Raw genomic sequence first — 19598 nt, forward strand, 5'->3', positions numbered from 1 at the left:
GCGAAATATCGGCGGGGGGGTTAGGTGCTGCATACGTGGAGATATATGGGCAGGGCACGGCTGCATATGTCCGAAGAATATTAAAGTGTGAGAACATGATGTCAGGGCGTAACTATCATTTGGTTGCGCCTGCAGGCAGATTCCCAGCGGAATGGCGCACGGATGTCCAAATAGAGTCTAAACATAGATCTGAGACCCTGTACGTCAAGACGAAGGCAACTTACGCAGAGTTGTTGAGGTCCATCAGGTCAGATTGTTGTGCCGGACGCAGCCGAGGTTCTTTTCATAAGGAAGGCAGGAGAAGGCATGGAGATATGAATTAAAGAGGAAAATATAAAAGCAGGAGAATTTAAACAGTTACTGACGACTGCAATAAAAAAAGGAACGGTGCAGACGAAGTCAAAATGGTGGCCCTTAGGATCCGAGATCTAAAGGGAGACATGTAACCTGGGGATATATTGCGAGGCCCCAGAGATGCGGTGGGACAGGATTTGCCGGAAAACGTACAGATCCACACCAGGGCAGGCTACGGCGAGACCAAAGTAGCGATGTGTCGCCTCCCGTCGCTGATGGCCGCACTGGTGGCAGAGAAAGGAAGAGTGAGGATCGGCCTCGTATCCTGCAGGGCCGACCTCGTTGACTTGCCGCAGAGGTGTTTCAGGTGTCTGGAAACAGGGCACGTAGCCAAACATTGTAGAGGGCCCAAGCCTGTTTTAACTGCGGAGGACAGGGCGGCCTATTGCGGTTTGATCCCCAGGTTCCTAACATGCGGCACGGAGGGGCATCGCACCGGTGCTGCAACATGTCCCAATAGACTCATTAAAGATACAACTAGCGAAAGTCGGGGTAGGACCGGCCAGACCTCAGCCCGTCGCTATTGAAATTGATTCAAGTGAATATCAATCATTCGAGATCGGCTCAGGATCTGATGCAGAGATGGGCGCGGATGTCGTGCTTATCTCCGAGCCCTACGCTTGTTCGTCACGACCAGGATGGTTGGAATCAGAAGATGGGCGGGTGGCGATCTGAATCTGTGCGGACTTATCTCCAGGTGATGTTCAAAAAAGGGAATGGATTCGTCAGAGCGAGGATAGTATGTTACTCGTGCTACCTGTCGCTCAACATTGGTATGGAGGAGTACAAAAAGATTCTGGCCTCCATTACAAGGGATGTTTCCACACATCGTTCTTTGTTACTGGCCGGTGATTTTAATGCCAGGTCAACGGAGTGGGGGTCGGCCAGGACGAACGAGCGTGGAAGAGTACTGTCGGAGGTTGCAGCGGCCATGGATCTTGCATGTCTAAATTGGGAGGTGTACATACCTTCAGGAGGGGGATGATGAGCTCTGTGGTCGACGTGACGTTTGCCACTCCTGAACTGGCCGCCCGATAAGTGACTGGAGGGGTTCACTGCTAGCGACCACCTGGCCCTGCTAATGACAATAGCTGATAAATCCGGCGGGACTGGTCCTCCCACGTTCACAGGATGGAGCGTGAAGAATTTTGATCCGTGAGGCATTCGCCACGGCACTCAACCTTCGGGGTGTAAGTGAGATTCACACAGCTGAGGAGAAAGTCACTTTTCTTCTTGATGGCCTTATGAAGGTCTGTAACATCCTTCCGAAGAAATATACCAAGAAGAGGCATCCGCCCAAGTTTTGGTGGAGCAGCGAGATTGCCCGACAGAGGGAGGAATGTCATAAAGCGAGAAGGCGAATGACTAGAGCATACCAGTACTCATAAAGGAATATTTATACTGAATGCTACAAGGAGAGCAAGAAGGAGTTAGCAAGACTCACTAGAGAGTCGAAACGAAAATGCTGGAGGCAGCTAATAGAGGTGGTGGACCCCTAGTTAATCTGTGCGGGAGACCCTACGGGATATTGGTACGATGGAACTTTAGACCCAGAGTCCCAGATGTGAGAGACATGCAAGAAGTACAGCATATAATTAATTGATGGGCTCCTCCCCTACGGTGATGAGTCATTGGATGAAGACCGAGGCGTGACTGAATTACCCCTACCGTTCACCCGTGAGGAGATAGTGGCGGGGACTACACGAATGCCACCGACCAAGGTGCCTGGCCCGGACCTGCTGCCAAATTTGGTGGTCAAGATGGCGGCCTGGGCTGAGCCAGAGGCGTTCTTGGATTCATATAACGCCTGCTCTGACGAAGGCATGTTCCCGGAACGCTGGAGATGAAGCGGTTGATGCTGGTGCCAAAACCGCGGAGGGATCCGACACTTCCCACCTCGTACCGGCCGCTGGCAATGATTGATGCCGCGGCAAAAGTGCTGAACGCATGTTGCAGCAAAGGATCGCTGGAGCGATCGAAAAGGTGGGCGGGCTTTCTGCGAGACAGTTCGGTTTTCGCAGGGGTTCGGTCCAAGGACCGAACTCTACAGAACCCCCTTGTCGAGAACTCTCTCAACCTTGTCTTGTGCTCTGCATATTAGCCTGCGCCCCGAGAGATGTGATCTGTTTTCAGCAAAGAGAGAGTGGTCTGAAAAAAAACTTTGCACTATTACATGAATAATTCTTTTACCAGCTAAAGTTAAATAGTACTTCTTTTGATCTCAAAACGTTTTTAATTTTTATTTTTTACGTGATTTTTGTGTTTCAAACAACTGCTGAATCCATTTCTGTAAAAATTATTTCTTTGTATATTGTTGGTGTATGAATTAAATTTATGTTCACAATATTTCATATTCTATTTAACCAATTTAAATTAAGTTACTTTATGTATTTTATTATTAAAGACTGATTAAATTCAGAACGAAAAAGATTTTTAAAAATCTCATATTTTAAGCTTTTCTCCTTCTGATCGAAAGAATTGATAATTTGTTCTCATCATAAGGGTTACAATAATCTGTTTTCTTACATTCTTTTGACTCTGTTCTTACATCTGTGATGTATCTAAAACACCATGACTAGACGAGTCACCGATCAGAGTTGCCTTCTCTGAGAGTATTGATTATCACTATAAAGCCAGACCCTGAGATGGACCAGAGTAAAGATGTTAATTATAGGACTAAATATCACTTTTATTTAACTGGGCTTGGCATGCCGATTTGCTACAGAATGTCTGGCTCTGTGAAAAATGCAATAGGAAAACCACTTTCCTATTTCCTATTTGCTAATATCTTATGCTTGTTGTCTTGAGAGTGATTATAATTATTTCTGGAGTTACTTGTTTATAATGTTATGTTGCGAACAACCTTTTAATTATAGCACATTATAACGTTTTAAACCTATGCTGGTAAAAAATGCTTGCTTGTTGAAGATGAATTTCTGTCCTGATTAAGTTATCTCATTTTTAAATACTATAAGTTGGTCCTGCCACATTGATGGGAAATGCCTTTCATCCATTTAACTATCACAAGAGTTGAATTTAAAAAAAGTCTAATAATTGAAAGGGAATGAAATTCATAGTTTTTAAAAGTTTTCATAAACTTTTTCACAATTTCGACCTGTGTTTTTGTCATGATCATAGACAAAAACTACTTGAAAAAGAAGAATGAAAGACAATTAGTTAATTTTTAATTATAGAAACTTTTACGTATCAGAAAATAAGATAGGTTTTTTATTTTTGTTCTAAATAAATGTTATTAATCATGGCTTGGTAAAAAACAAAATTTGCATGAATTTATGTGAGCTTTTTTTTTTTTGAAAACTATTTAAAAAGAATGGGCTGCAGTAGCCAGCCACCATTATGTTATTAATAATTTTTCTGCCCGTGTGCTGTAAATTAGTGTGTTATAAGCGTCTGTCTGTTACATGGTTTAGTAATCTATTGTGAATGTGTGTATGTGTATTATGGAAAATTTTTAAAAGATAAATATATTTGTATTAAACTATGTAGGCTTATGTGGAATGCAGGACCGGAGTTATCGTATCTCTTCTTTAGTTTTAGATCGGCATATTTTTATGTGTTGATTATTTTAGTGCTATTCTCTTACTGTAGCTAATATTTTTTTATCTCACTAATGTAGCTAGCCAAAGGTTATTAACATCATCGGTACAGTTTGCGTTGTTTATCTTAGTTGAATGTTATGTTTGTAGGAGTATTGTGGCTAGCATGAAAAATCGGGTCATTGTCATTCAATGTAAGCTATTTCATATTATGTAATCAGTCTATACAAAGAAATTTTAAACGTGAATAAATAAATGGTCTCATGCGTTATGTCTGTTTAATCGATCGATCTTTAAACAGTATTTTCGATTATTTTATCTAATTGTCATAATTTTTAACTCCTTGTTGTGACTTTGTTACTGTAGTGGTAGATAACCTTTTTGGTTTAATATATTATATTTTAAACATAAGTTAAATTACTCCACCGCATAGATGTTCGTCAATATTTAACAAAAAAAACGTAATTTAAGAAAAACTATGAAATTGTTTGAAAAAAATTATTGAAACAGAAATCACACGTAGTATAAACTTAAATAAGTAAATATTACTTTGAATTTTCATTAATAAGTTCTTTTTTCTTAAGCCAGTGAGTGATGCCTGGGTTCATCTGGATTAAAAAAAATTCAAAATATTTGTATTCGTGAAGTCTCTATATCCATTACGGGTCAAAGAAATCATATGATTCTTTACTTCCTTTAATTTCATAATAAATATTTTATTTAGTATAGATTTGGTTAAAAAATAATGCTGTCTGCGAGAAGGAACGCCGTGAGACAATGCAGGAGGACTATTGTTGGTGGAGTTGGATAGAATTTAGAATGAAACTGTAAGAGGTAAAGCGGTATTTCTATATCAGCATTGTGGAGGGGTAGAAAGTAAACGATAATTCGCTTTGGGCTTGTGAAGAGGGTGCTGATAAGAAATAGTTGCAAACTCTACCGAATAATTTACCAGTAACAAGATTCAGTAATAAAGATGGTGAATTAAACTATTAAATATAGAAATTCACAGAACGATAGAACTAGGTGGAGGAAGTTAGGGTTCGAGAAAAGCTGGAAGTTACAGCCTAACTCTTGAACGTATTGACATGATTATTGCAGTTAATTTGTATGCGTACGCCCTTAGCCGTAAGCAGAATCCAATCTTGGGTATTATAATACTATTCAAAAATGTAGCGATTACAAATGAAATAGACACTTTCGATGGTTTGTAAAAAAACTATTTTTCAAATATGAGTTATTATTTACACGGTTTTACAGGGAATTTCTTAAAGCTTGTATTTATGTGCTACATGCGCGTACCGTGAGTCGCACAACAGATATCAATGGTAGTCATTGAGTTATCGTAAATCCAACACTAACAACAATATTTGTGATTTCTTTGTTTTAAATCATCTTCATTAATAGGAAGTAGAGTAAAAAAGCTTTGTCTTTGTAAAACACCATTGTAAGGCGTAAATAGGGATTTTTTTTGTGGCGAACATATCAACTCCATGTTTTTGTTAGTCGCACGTACAATCCAACGTCTTGGAAGACGTTCATCGAGATAAATTCGAACCTGTATGTGCCACTGTGGGTTGAGCTCTGTTTTTAATGAGATTGAATTTCTCGGTGCCTTCCTCGAGCCGAGGCATTAGGCATTCACACTTGACATGTCAAGATAAATTCTCCAGTTACTGTGTGTATTTTAAAAGAACGGTCTGTGCACCTTTTCGATAAAAGTAGCACAAAACACGTCCATTTTAGGTGAATCGCGTATATATATTGCACAATTTCTCTAGGGCAGCGTTTCTCAACCTGAGGGTCGCGAAATTAGTTTAACTTCAACTTTACATATAAACCTAATGAAATCATTCTACTAGAGAAAAAAATTATTATTATTATTAACGGTTCAATTACATTAGTATACGTACACGTGTAAAGAAAATACATTAACGAGATGGTTGCGTTGTTTTTCATTTAAAAGTTTCTTCATACGTGGATCTGTGTTAGAAATACACAAAAGCAAGTTGTTTCCAAGTAATAAAAGACGATTCCTATACTTAGTTTTTAGCGCAACCTTCGACGAAAACCCTTTTCATAGAGGAAAGACGTTGCGAAAGGGATTAATATTTTCGATACGTCTCTGACTAAATTCCATATTCACTTCGACGAGCAAACCGAAACGTATCCAAATCTTAAGATGTGAATTGTAACAACTGTAAGTTTTTACAGCTACAATTCAGTAATAGTGTGGTTGTAATGTATCGGCCGACATTTCGATGAGCTGGTCGTGAATCTCAACTGGTAACTTAGCAGCTGAAACATCGTTTTCAGTAAATGGATTCAGTGCCCGTTTCTTCGAGAAATCATTTTTATCTTCCGGGAAATATTCAACCAAGTGAAATTTTAGCTCGCAAATGCATTTTCATGTTGTCCAAACTGTGGTGAATAATAGTGTCTTCTTCATCCAAATTTTTCTCAATATATTTGGAAGTGAGTAGAAACATCAAAATCTTGGCTTTCAAGGCGAATAAAGCAGGTGTCAAGCTTACTGATGAAAGCATGAACTTTGTTATTAATAAAATGTTTTTCCTTATAAATTCAAGTCGTTTAAATGCGAAAATACATCAGCTAAGAGCAACAAATACTCATTATTCTGTAAAAAAAACATTGAGAATGGCCTTTGTTTATCCTGAAAAAAAATTATTAATCTCGCAAATCCAATAACCGGTTAACACTTTTTCCGGGATAACCATCTGACGTTTGTATGGAAAAGAAAAAAAAATTATTTTCGCCTATTTCATCGTGTAGTTTAGCAAACAGCCTATTCTATATTGGTTGACTTTTAATAAATTAACCATTTTTACAAAGAATTTGTTTTGAGAGTTTGTGGCAAGTGCATATCTGTGACGGAAGCGGTGCTTCCATTCCGCCCTTGTTATAAGACGATCTTTTTATTTTTTTCGGAATCCACCGTTCTTTCCTGTTGTTGCCATTGCACCATCACTCATACTGCAATACACTTTGTCTAATCTGTGTTATAGTTTTTAGTAGTATTATGGGTTTACTTCATGGGATGGAAAGCCACAGTTCGTTGTTTGTTTTTAAGTCCTCTCATAAAACATGAAGCCATCAAAATTAATTTGATACTTGGAAACTAAAAATCCGGATCATACCAATCCTGGGAATTTTTTGAAAGAAAATTTCATTCTTTGAGAAATCAACAAGCTTCTATTTGTAAATCAAGCCATACTGATAAAATTATACTTGAAGCATTTTATCTATTTCATTGGGTTTCTTGTAATTCAGTGGTCGCGAAATATTCATCTTATATTTTTTTTTTACTTTTTGGGGGTCGTGGAGCTAGAAAGGTTGAGAATCGCCGCTCTAGGGTTTCGGTTATCCATATTCAAACTCGTTTACTGACTTTTTCACTGACGTGAAACATACACTCATCACCAAAACTTAGCAATCAAAGGAACTTCTTCAACTGATAAATAATCGTATTCATACTTAAACTTAGTACTAACTGTAATTTATAAAGCTGAATTTTCAGCTTTTTTCGCAAAACGGAAACACTTGACCGATCTCTGATCTACGTTATCTGTCGCGACCACTGAATTAAATAATTGCGTAAGCTTAATTTTTTTTAATAATCGAAATCTATTTGTGTTCTTATTTCATTTTAAAAATTAAGTATCATTACTTATATTTTAAGATTGAGACCATTACGCCGTAATATCAGCAAGTATTCTATCTTAGACATTTACGTTCACACATCGCTACGCCACATTAATAAAAATCTAGTAGGTGCTCTATTTGTGTCATACTATTTTTTTTATTAAGCTAGCCACCAGTACTTTGGATGTTATGTGAATGAGCTCCACTTTGAGGGTCAACAAAATTATACGGCGATTATAATTATTCGGTAAATTTTTGAATCAATCTATATGTACGCCACCCATTTTGGATGTAATTCCAGGATCTAGAAAGAATATTATCTTGAATAATTGTTAATAACTGCTTCGCATCTATATTTTCCGCTGAGAATAAAAAAACACTCATGACAAATGCCCATTGTTGTGGTAAAAGCGGCTGGCATAATTTTTCCTTCGTAAAAACAAATTTTCGCAGATTTCAATTCCCAAATTTGTACCACCGATTCGTATAAAATGATTGGTAATACATTAGCTGCAGATACTTTTCGCAGGTTGTTTGACCGATCGACTCGTGTGTTACATATAAATCTTCGATTCTTGTTCACATTTTTCGGTCGCTAATCTTTAACCCGGTAGTAAACGAATAAAATTGTTCTTCCAAAAGAAACCTTGATCCGGCTAAAAAATTTGTTACGAATTTTATTATATTTACTATTCCTGTTTGCTGCAAATCCAGCGTTCCCTGCCATCCGTAGAATGCGATTTCATTTCATGTCCATTTTCACGAATACGAAGATCGTATAAAATATTTCTATTTTGTAAATGTGCTATCGGATGTTTGCGTTTGCAAAACGAGGCGATGATTTGTATTTTGAACAAATATAAACTGACGACTAAAGAAATCTAATAAATAAATATTAACGCCATTACATCACTGTAATTATAAGTAGTGGTTTGGTACAATGTAAAAAAAAAAATCACAGAGTACAATATTAGTATATAAACAAACCTTTTTAGCCTCCGAGATCACCGTTAGGTATTGCTTCGGAAGACGATATAAAAAGTGACAATTTTATAGCGTGTGAGAATGCCATGCTTAACCGAGATTCTGACCCGTAATTTGAGTCCGGATGAAAGGCCGAGACGCTACCACTCGCGCCACGGAGACTGGCAGTATATAAACAATAATAATAAATACACGTTGATTTGCTCTTTTTTAAATACAAAATTTATTCAACATAAAACTATGCGTGGAGTTAAAATTACTAATTTTCAATGGTTAGCAGATAACGAAGATCGTTCATTTTTTACACCGTATAACTTCGTTCTCGATATATACGGTAAATTAATTCTGTTTTTTTATGGATTCTACATTTCCACTTTCATTGAAATGGGATTTGGAACTAAATTTTGAAGTAAATTATGGATACGAAGCGTTATAGATTACGACTAAAAAGTTGGGTTGTTACGTAAAAATATTTATTAATGATGAAAAAACAAAGAAATATTTGTTTTATAATGAAGTAACGAACGAAAAGAAAACACGACCTAATTTATAATGACTATTAGGAAATAACTAAATAGTAAATATTATAAAATCGATATCCACTACAACTGATTAGATGATTATCATTTCATATAGTAGTACATCAATGAAAGTCAGTTGAATGATTGTTTATGTTATATCTATTTCATCGATTCTGGGAATCATTTTTATTAAAATAAAAACATAATCGCGTATCAAAATAAAATGACAAAAAAATTGATTTCAGAACACATTTATATTTAGCATTAATTTTATTTTTCTTATTTTCATAATATCACCCGAAAATTTAAAATACATTTTATTTATATAGTTGTGATGTGCCTTTAATATACATTTTTTCTGTGGAATTTTGTTTCTGATTACATCAATGTTGAAAATGTGTATAAAAATTATGTCAATATGAAAGGGATCTCATGATTCAGTTTATTTGTTTCCAAAACAATTTTATTTTGTTTTAACCAATGGCATTATTTAAACATTTGTAACTGAAGTGTTATCTGAATATTACTGTACCCCTCCTTACATAGCCTGGTAATATTTAAATAATAGTTCAGGCTATCAGTAATTAAATATATTGTGAGAGAGAAGTAAGTGGGAAAGAGAATGTGTCATGCTGTTATATTTAATTAATCTTGTGATATTCGTGATCATTGAAAACAAATATGTGACCAATCAGTAGGAAGTATTAAAACAATGACAGAAAGAAGAAAAATCCGATAATTTAAAGTTATATGTACAAAAATAATAAATAAATAATAGCGGTGATTGTTTTGTTTTATATGAATCATAGTTTCACTGTTAACTTTATTTTATTAATAGCGATTTTGTATAATGAATCAGTTGGAACTATACATGTATCATTAGATAGCAGGGTGTCTGCCAGTTTCAACCTTACCAAAATTAAGGCAAAATAAAAAACTGGCGATGGAATTGCTATACTTTCCAGGTATTGAGAAAAAGAAGCAATTTTTTTAAAAATCGAACGATTTCAAACTTCTTCCGTGTAGTTTTTTTACATTTAAACTATTATTTTAAAAAAAATAAATTAGAAATTTATTTAAACGAGCGTAGGACACATAACTTACCGGCTTTGCCATTGACAGATTTTTATTTCAAATACATCATGGGATTTTAAAATATTAATGACTTAATTATGCAATATTTTGAGTACAATTTCGAAAAATATCTAAACATTAAAAAAAAATTTGGTTCCGATTTGATCTTGTCCAATTGAGGTTTTTGTCATCAAAATTATTTTTATAAATTAAAAATTAATTATAATTTATTAATTATTTTTAAGAATATAATAGTTGCCAAAAAATAAGTAATTTTTGTAAAAAAATATTGGTATAATTTATTGACCCGGTTGCTCGACAGCTACTTCATATAACATTTTTAAAAAAACAAACAACTTGAAAAACAGATAATGTATCAGAAATTGTAAAAAGTTCAAAAAAACTTTTAATTTTTAAGTCCCATGGGACTGTTTTTTTTTTTAATAAGTTCTAATGTAGCGTCTACATTAATGCTATCAACAGATTTTCAAAATATGAGACAAAAAAAATCATTTAAATCATCCTGAATATCTCACACTCTGAAATCCAATCAGCTTAAAACTTGGAATTTTAAATACCTAAATAAGTACTTTTCATTGTACTAAAGTTTAATTTTCTTTAAAAGCAAATACTTAAAAAAACTACACCTGTTCCTTTTTTAATCTTGTTAAAAATTTGATGCTAATCAATGCCCCATGTATAGAAATTTTTTGAGCCATTTTCAAATAATTTATGTTGAACTAGTTGAAAAATATTAATCTAAACACAAGCCAGCATGCATACGTACATACATCTTCAGAAAATTTATTTTAACATTTTTTATGTTTTTTTTTTTTTACTAAGGGGACGAAAATTTGTCATTTGCAAAAACCCTGATATCCAAAATATTGGTCAATCACCATCATTTAACCTTTATAGCAATGCTGCAGCAACAGCAAGAGCTGTAGAGGGGAAAATAACATTTTATTATTTTTTCTTTTAAAATAAAATTATGAGTTACATTATAAAAATAAATATGCTAAAAAAAGGAAAACACAAATATTAAAAAAATAATAAATTTCAATCTTTGGGGGGATGGGAGTAACATTTTGCAAATCTTTTTGGTGAAATTTTTAAGTACTATACCTAAGTGCTATATTTTTTGCTTAAAAAGTTTTTTTTCTAAACCACCTAATTAAAAAGTTGAAAATTTTCCCCATTCCCTTGGATAATTTATATAGAATTTTAACACTCAAAATGTCCCATGTAAAAATACCTAAAAATCTGTTCACTCAGTTTGAAGATATTTAGCAAAAATCAGTAGCATAAATCCATCAGGAAAATTGTGTTTTTTGCTTTTTGGATGTGAAGTGTGGAGATGTATGTGATAGGAGATTTTTTGACTGCTCATCATACTTTTCCTTACATATACCTGCTATTTTCCCTGCATAAATATATGTAGCTGGGAAAGTAAAGCTTTAATTTCCAAAATAATGTAAAGTTAAACATTTTTATATCAGGCAATTATCATTTATTTAACTTTAACTAAAGTTTGCAAAAGAAAGTGATTGTTTTTTCTTTCTATACTAGTAATTAACTAGCTGATGTAACTTAAAAAGATCTAACTTTTATGTTGGTGTTTAAACTTATATCTACAAGATCTTTTTGGAACTAATTATCCACATTTTTCATTAGTAATGTTACTGATGGTTCTTTTGTGGTCAACTTAAAAATGATTACAAAACTCCTTTGATAAGTGACCAAACTAAATGTAAGAATTGGATTGTATGTTTTTTCTTTTATTATGTTATTTTTTATAATATTTGGTAGATTAATAAAATTCATATTGTTCAAGTGTGTTGAAATCATGCTTTCTTTGTGTCATGTGTAGTATTTTGTTTGTTAATATCTTTTTATGTGTATCTTGTTGATATAAGGTAATTTTTGGAGGTCAATTATGTTGTTATATGTAGTATATTTAGATGTATGAGTAAATATAAGTCCTGTCTGCTTGATTTTTTTTTTATATAGTGTAGTTACTGCAATTTACTTAGAATTTTCCTGAGATGCTGTGGTGGTGTCAGCAAGAATTTTATTAATTTGTTATATGAATGTAATGTGTTTTGTGATGTCATTTATGTGGTTTTGAAACCGAGTAAGTTGCTCAGTAGTAACCTTTTAGCCAAAAATTTTGAGAACTTTGCATAATTGTCTGTTAGGTTTTTATTTTTTTATCGTTTGTGTTTCTAGTTTTGCTATTTGTCAATGTAACATGTTATCTAGATTTGGATAGGGTAGCCTCTACTAAATATTTTATTAAATTGAGTTTGGCCATTGTGTTATGTAATTTAATTTTTTTTAATTGAGAAAATGTTAACCGGCAAAAGTGTACATAGGCAATGTAATACATGTGAAAAGGCTCCAGCTTGTATTACTTAACTATTTCAGGATGGGCTCCATTAACAACAGTACAGTACCACTTTTAACTTTATCAATGAAGAAGCTACATAATTATTTTTATAAACATATTCTTGAACCGCACTTTTCACATATTTTGAAAGTGATTTGGTAACATTTTCTAAATATTTAAAAAAATCGTTCCCCTTTTTATTTTGCCAAGAAGTTTTCTTCATATTCATACTTATTTTTAAGATTGTAAGCCAGGCAAAAGATCAAGTTTGTTAAGAATAAATTTAAACTGAAAAATTTTGAATATGTGGTTGGTAACTGCACATAAGGTTCATAAATAATTAAACAAATGTGGCATTGAATCTTCTGTCAAATTTGGTCGTAAAGATTAGTGTACTTCATATTCATATAACCACAAATTAATACATTAGGATGCAGTCAGAAATCCCCTCTACCCTTTGTATGAACCCGGTGATTGATTAAAAAAAACTGAATTTTTTTATTGATCTTTTTATTAATTTTTATTTTTATTTTTTTAGAAACAAAATTATTTTGCTATCAATTTTGTCCACCTACATGCATTTATCAGTTGAAAATTTGATATCAGTTGCTGTTACTAGTAACAATGATAAGTTGATAAATTACAGGAAACTTCTGTTTTTTTTTTGTATAGTATTTATAGCATTTACATTTAGATACAATGGTCTATGCATAAAAAAAAATAGATTGCGTATCTTTTAATATTCTCTTTCTTTCTCTTCCCATCTCCCATTTCGATTCTTTGATATAGTCCGTTACATATTTTAATAATAAATAATTTCAATATTGTGACCTTGGTATTATTTTAACATTTTTCTATTTGCTCTTTTTACAATTACATAATATAGTTTTTTAATACAATTCCACTGCATTTTTTAAGATTTTTCATAATGTAGCCCCAGAGCACCAGTCAAATTACTTTTCTTGAGAATAATGTTGTTCTCCATACATCCAGTTTCTGAAGAACATGATGCGGATAGTGATGGTATCTCTTATAGAGCTGTACATCATCACTAGTTTAAATGAGTTTGGCATGCCAATATGTATCCATATATTTGGCTTGATGTAGAAGGCAACAGAAAACAATTTCAATCTTCATTTTCTCCAATAAGCCTGACGTGAGATACTTATCATTTTTAGGAATGACTATGTAACTCATATCAGGCCATCAATCATTATGGATATGGCACTTAACATTGACAAATATACCCTGTTTATTTTTTCAGTCCGTCATAAAGATGGCTCATTTCTAGAATATCTTGACATTGCGTTTATAAGTTATTTTTACTCAACTGCCCAAAAAGGAGTATAATGCATTAGAATGTATGTACGTACGTTTGTTCCACCGTAGCAGAACCGTTCAATGGCAGAACCGATTTAGATGTATGACCCCACGTTGGAATCCTTACCAGGAATTTCATAGGCTGTATAAATATGTGTGAAGCTGGGGCTGATTTTATATATATATATATATATATATATATATATATATATATATATATATATATATGAGTTGGGAGCTCTTTAATATAGAATAATTACTGTTCAGATCTCTTTAATATAGGACAAGTACTCTTCAGAGCCCCTCAATTGCATTTAATTATTTTTGTTAAAGGACAAAATTTTCTTCTCGATGTAAGACCTGGTGGGAACTTAATCATTAGATGAGAACTTAATTATTAGACAATCTTAAATACCTGCTATTTCTACAACATGAAAAATATATTTAAACAAATTAAAACTTTCTGAAAGTTGATTGATCATTCATTATGGTATTTAATAAAATACTGCATAACAATGTTTAGTCCTTTATTTCCATAACCTTGTTTTCTTTTCTTTTTTTTAGTTTAATTTGTTGTCATTTTTTTTAGTTCAATTTATTTATTGGATTTATTTTTATTTTTTGGCAGTTGTGTTTTTTAATTTTTATAATTGTTTTTATTATTATATGTGAAATTTCCCATGGGAACCCTCACCATGAGCCTAAATATTCTGCAGATATTTACTGGATATACTTTTAGAAATTTTCTATATTTGAAGTCTAAAGAATCTTGATTTTCAGAAAATATAATTTTGGGGTTTTGTGCTAAGAGGTTTTTAAAATCCCCTCATGATAAAAATGTTTTGTAAGAGTTAAAAAATATTAGAATGTATCTAAAAGAAAAACAATTAAGAGATCTTCAAAGTTTGAAGCAAATTTCTTTGATGATATTTTTAGAATGTTGAACTTGAATTGTAAGAATGTTAACCAATTCAGTTATAAGTAAACGTTTTTTACAAGTAAGATTTGTAAATATAAACATTTCGGAGATACAATGGTTTGAAATAATAAATAAATTTGTAAATATTAATATAATATTTTGTAAATCTTTACAGTTGGAATGTTAGCATCTCATTCAACTTAAAGGTTATGGGTTCAAATTCCAATCAGGCTAGAAATTTTCTGCTCATTACAAAATTTATTTTTGTCATAAAAAATTGAAGCTCTAAACCAGTGTCAGCATGTATTATCCAAAGTTAATAAATTCACACAAAACTGCTTGATAAGTACATTATTTAGTTTATACATTTGTGTGCTATTTGAAAAAGTCTTGTAAAACATTGATTTTATTATTTTTGTTTTTTGTTTCATTGTGAAAAGTTCTATTATTTATACTTTTGTAGGTTTTTTTTTAATAACTTAAGAAAAGAATAGTCTCTTATAAAAAAAATATTTATATTTATTTGTTTATATTGCGTCTAATATGTTTTGTATTTTTTTTTTCATCTGTGTAAATAATTTGTTTTTTTTTTCAATATAAATTAATGTTACGCTTGTAATGTAAAAATGGTTACATCATGCTGTAGTGAACATTGCATTATGTTTTTATTTCATAATATTTTTTTATCATATGTAGGAAGATTTTTTGAACATTTTAATATTGCAAAATATTTCAAAATTTATCTACTTTTTATTTTATATTTGTTTTTAGTAGTGTTTAATTTTGTTTAAGGAATAAAATAGAAAAATGTTCTTAATATCTATTTTTGATTTACTTTATGGAATTTTTTTAAATTGATAAATTTATTGTTATGAAACATTGAGGTCATTAAAGTATAACACTGCATGTGTAGATAGTGAACATTTCATGTTGTGTTTTTTAATGTTGATAATGTTGTTCTATGGTTCAGTAAATATGTAAAATTCCATTACTTTTTTTTAAAAAAAGATTATGATTATATCATAATTTATATTTAATGATGAGGAATATTTAATTTCTTTTGTATGTTTCCTATGAAAAACTTAAATGTTTTAATGGGTGATTTTATTTATAATACATCAGTTTGATTTATGATCTTCTACCATTACCTATATAAAAGAATGTTGATATTGCTCATATTTTCAACTAACTGCCTGTATTTTCATTGTTCAATGAATACATCTATTCAAATTATCTTGATCGGCTCAGATTTGGATTATTTTAACTATATACATTATTTATTTCATTCAAACCCCTGTTCCATTTGTAAATGTGTTCAACTTTTTTATTTCAAGCTGGTACTGTATTATGAAATACACATGGTAGAATGAATTTAATTAACTTCTGTACCTGGTGTTTATACTAAGTATGAAACCGATACAGTTACTCACCTTTATTTATATATATATATATATACACACACGAGGTGCTACCCAAAAGTTCGGGGAATTTTACCATAAAAATAAAATAGCTTACCATAACTTACAATTTCCACTGTCACCTTCAAAGTAATCCCCTTGGGCATTGATACAGTGATCCCAGCGTTTTTCCCATGATTCCATGCATCCCTGGAAGTGTGCAGGTGTAAGTGTTCGAAGCACGTTCTGCGTTTCTTCCTGAATCTCCTCAATGTGTTAAAACGACGGCATTTCAATTGAAATTTTATTTTCGGATAGAGAAAAAAGTCGCACGGGGCAAGGTCGGGCGAATAGGGTGGGGCGGAATCACTACCGTCTTTTTGGAAGCCAAGAAATTCCGAACAGCTAGCGATAAGTGCGCGGGCGCGTTGTCATGGTAGAACCCAGCTGTTGTTACCCCACAGATCTGAACGATTGCACCTAATGCTTTCACGTACCCGCTTCAAAACTTCACAATAGAACATCCCATTGACAGTTTGATCAAGAGGAACAAATTCCTTATGGATAATGCCTTTGATGTCGAAAAAACAATCATCATGGACTTCACGTTGCTGCGAACTTAGCGTGATTTTTGGCCGCGGTGAACTTGGCGACTTCCACTGCGACGACTGCTGCTTTGTTTCAGGGTCATACCCGTACACCCATGCCTCATCAACGGTTATGATGTTGGAGATGAAGTTAGGGTCATCTCTTGCTGAATTTTTCAATTCACTACAGACAGCTACGCGATTTTGTTTCTGGTCGCTGTTCAACAATCTCGGTACGAATTTTGCAGCAATGCGTCTCATGTTCAAATTGTCCGACAAGATGCGTTGCCCGGACCCATATGACATTTGTACGATTGCACAAACATCATGGGTTGTTTGTCTACGATATGCAACAATAGCCTCTCGCACTTTCGCGATGTTTTCCGGTGTTACGCTTGTTGATGGTCTTCCTAAACGCTCATCGTCATCGACTGTCGTTCGTCCATCTTTGAATCATTTGTACCACAAAAACGTTTTACTTTTATTCATAGCATTGTCACCAAATGCTTCCACAAGCATGCGATGGGTTTCTGCACCAGTTTTTTTAAGCATGAAGCAAAATTTGATGCAGGTTGTTTGCTCTTTAAAATCTGCCATTTAGAACTTCGCCGAAGCAGTAAAACACAACGTTAACCGCACGAAAGTCAACAATGCAGCCTCTCACCGTCACAGCTGTTGGAACGCTGATTCACAAAGAGTACTGTTAGCCACATCTAGCGGCAGCAGGTCGTACCAGCAATGGTTCGCGCGCGAAATTCAAATTCCCCGAACTTTTGGGTGGCACCTCGTATATTACAATTCTAATGCCATCCTTCCTTCACTGTAATATATATATACTCTTAGACAGTGACGAAGCCTTGTTTTTCACTGGTTGAAGGCATATAATATGTTTTTAAACCAAAAAACTGCTTCACAAGTGATGTGCGAGTAGGCTCATCATCCTGATGAAGAATGAAACCATTTTTTTTTTCTAAGTTCTGGTTATTTTTTCTGACTTTCTCTCAGATTCTCCTTATAATAATGTTAGTTCAATATTATGCCTTCTGAAACCTATTCTTCCAAAATTAAGCCCTTGACATAAAAAAAATAATGATCATTGCTTTAACTTTGGACTTGCTTTGATGAGTTTTTTTTGTTCTTGGTGATAAAGTGTTTTCCAGCACATTAACTGTTGTTTCATCTGTGGGTTATACTGAAAAATTGAGAAGAAATGTGGAAAATTCTGTACTACTGATGATTTTTTGAAAAGAGAAAGAGAGAGAGAGAGAGAAATTGGTATTACGTTGCTGCAGCATGGCTTCAGCTATCCTTTTGACACTTAGTTTGCAGTCTCAAACAATCCAACTAAGTTTTTCTGCATTTTCTTCAGTTTTTTTAAACTTCAAAGCTTCATCATTTTTCTCACTCTGATATTTTTTTTTGTGCCATTCAAACACATGTGCATGAGATGAGTGGTTTCCTTCATACGCTTCAGTAAGCATTTGAAAATGTTCCATTGTTCAGTTTAATAAAAATTTCAAAAAGACATGTTGCTTGATTTTAAAAGTTATTATTCCAAAAACACACCAATTGCCTGAGAATGTTGATGTTTGTCATGCAGGTTCAGACACATCCAAAGTCTTTGCCAAAGAGCTTGTGATCAGTTCTCACTGCTTTCTCTAAGAGTAATTCATGAGCGTTAGTTGTCAACTACAGTCATGTATTTTGTGAATTAATATACTCTCCCAGATGAAATCAAGCTTCATCGTTGAAAAACATAATTTCAAGGATACCTACAGAATTTTTGTTATTAAAACGTTCAAGCCATTGAAAATAATTGAATCTTTTGGCATGATCTGTTGTAGGTTTCTTTTCTTGAACGCACAGTACTTTGTAAGGGAAAAGTTTCAGTTTGTTTCTTAGAGCTTTATGTGCGATAGCAAGTTCAGTATCTTGCTGCTGTGCTAACTTACACATTGACTGTGATGGACTTTCAACCATAGCATCTGAAATATAAAGCAGCTTCTGTTCGTTTAGATTAGGTGGTCTTCCACTTTGATCAGCATCTTCAACAAGCATGTTGCCCAACATTTTTCCATAATAGTTGGAATTGCATTGCAGTAAGGAACAGGAGTATTAGGAAACTTTTCAGAAAACTTGTGCTTCACTAAATCAGTATACTTGGCATTTTCATGAAAGATATGTTCATGAGAAAAATGTGTTCTACTGAAAGAACCATTACGTTTCTCACAACTATTGATTCTGTTAAACGAAACAACATGAAGTGAAACGAAGCACGTTCAATCAAAACTTAACAATTGATGTTTTGGTTTATTACTGAGCAACACCCAGTGAACGCACAGGGCAACCAACCTAACAAAAGAACAGATTGCACCACGCTATTGTAAAGCATACTGCTCAGCAACTTTTTGAACACTCTGTATATTACTCGTTGTTGTTATTGTTGTTGTCTTGTGTTACTTATGTAATCTAAACGCAGATATTATGTAGGTGTGAGGTATTAGTCATATCTAAGTAATATGTATATTCTTTTGACATATTAAAAACAGAATTTGATTAGTTAAAAGAATTTACATCACAACATTTACATTTCATATTTAAAAATTGTTCCATGAAAGTAATATTTGTCATATATTATGAATATAATTATGTGATATCCAGTATAAATAATAATTCATATATTTTAATATCATATAAACTTTGTAGAATATTTCTTCATAGTTGTCAAAATTTATATTTATTTATACAGTGTTTTAACTGTGCTGAAAGTGTTTGTTTGAGGGCAATTTGAAATGATTGTATTTTATTGTAATTATTATCTATTTTATTAATT

General features: G+C 33.1%; 1 protein-coding gene across 15 annotated transcripts in view; it reads left to right on the top strand.

Annotated features, from left to right (window-relative positions):
- Window positions 1-19598, top strand: part of LOC142326158 (proton-coupled amino acid transporter-like protein acs) — an 84584-nt gene that overhangs the window by 26045 nt on the left and 38941 nt on the right. The gene's annotated exons all lie outside the window — the stretch shown is intronic.

This window comes from Lycorma delicatula, chromosome 6 (genome assembly GCF_047948215.1).
Source record: "Lycorma delicatula isolate Av1 chromosome 6, ASM4794821v1, whole genome shotgun sequence".
In the NCBI taxonomy this organism is placed as follows: Eukaryota; Metazoa; Arthropoda; class Insecta; order Hemiptera; family Fulgoridae; genus Lycorma; species Lycorma delicatula.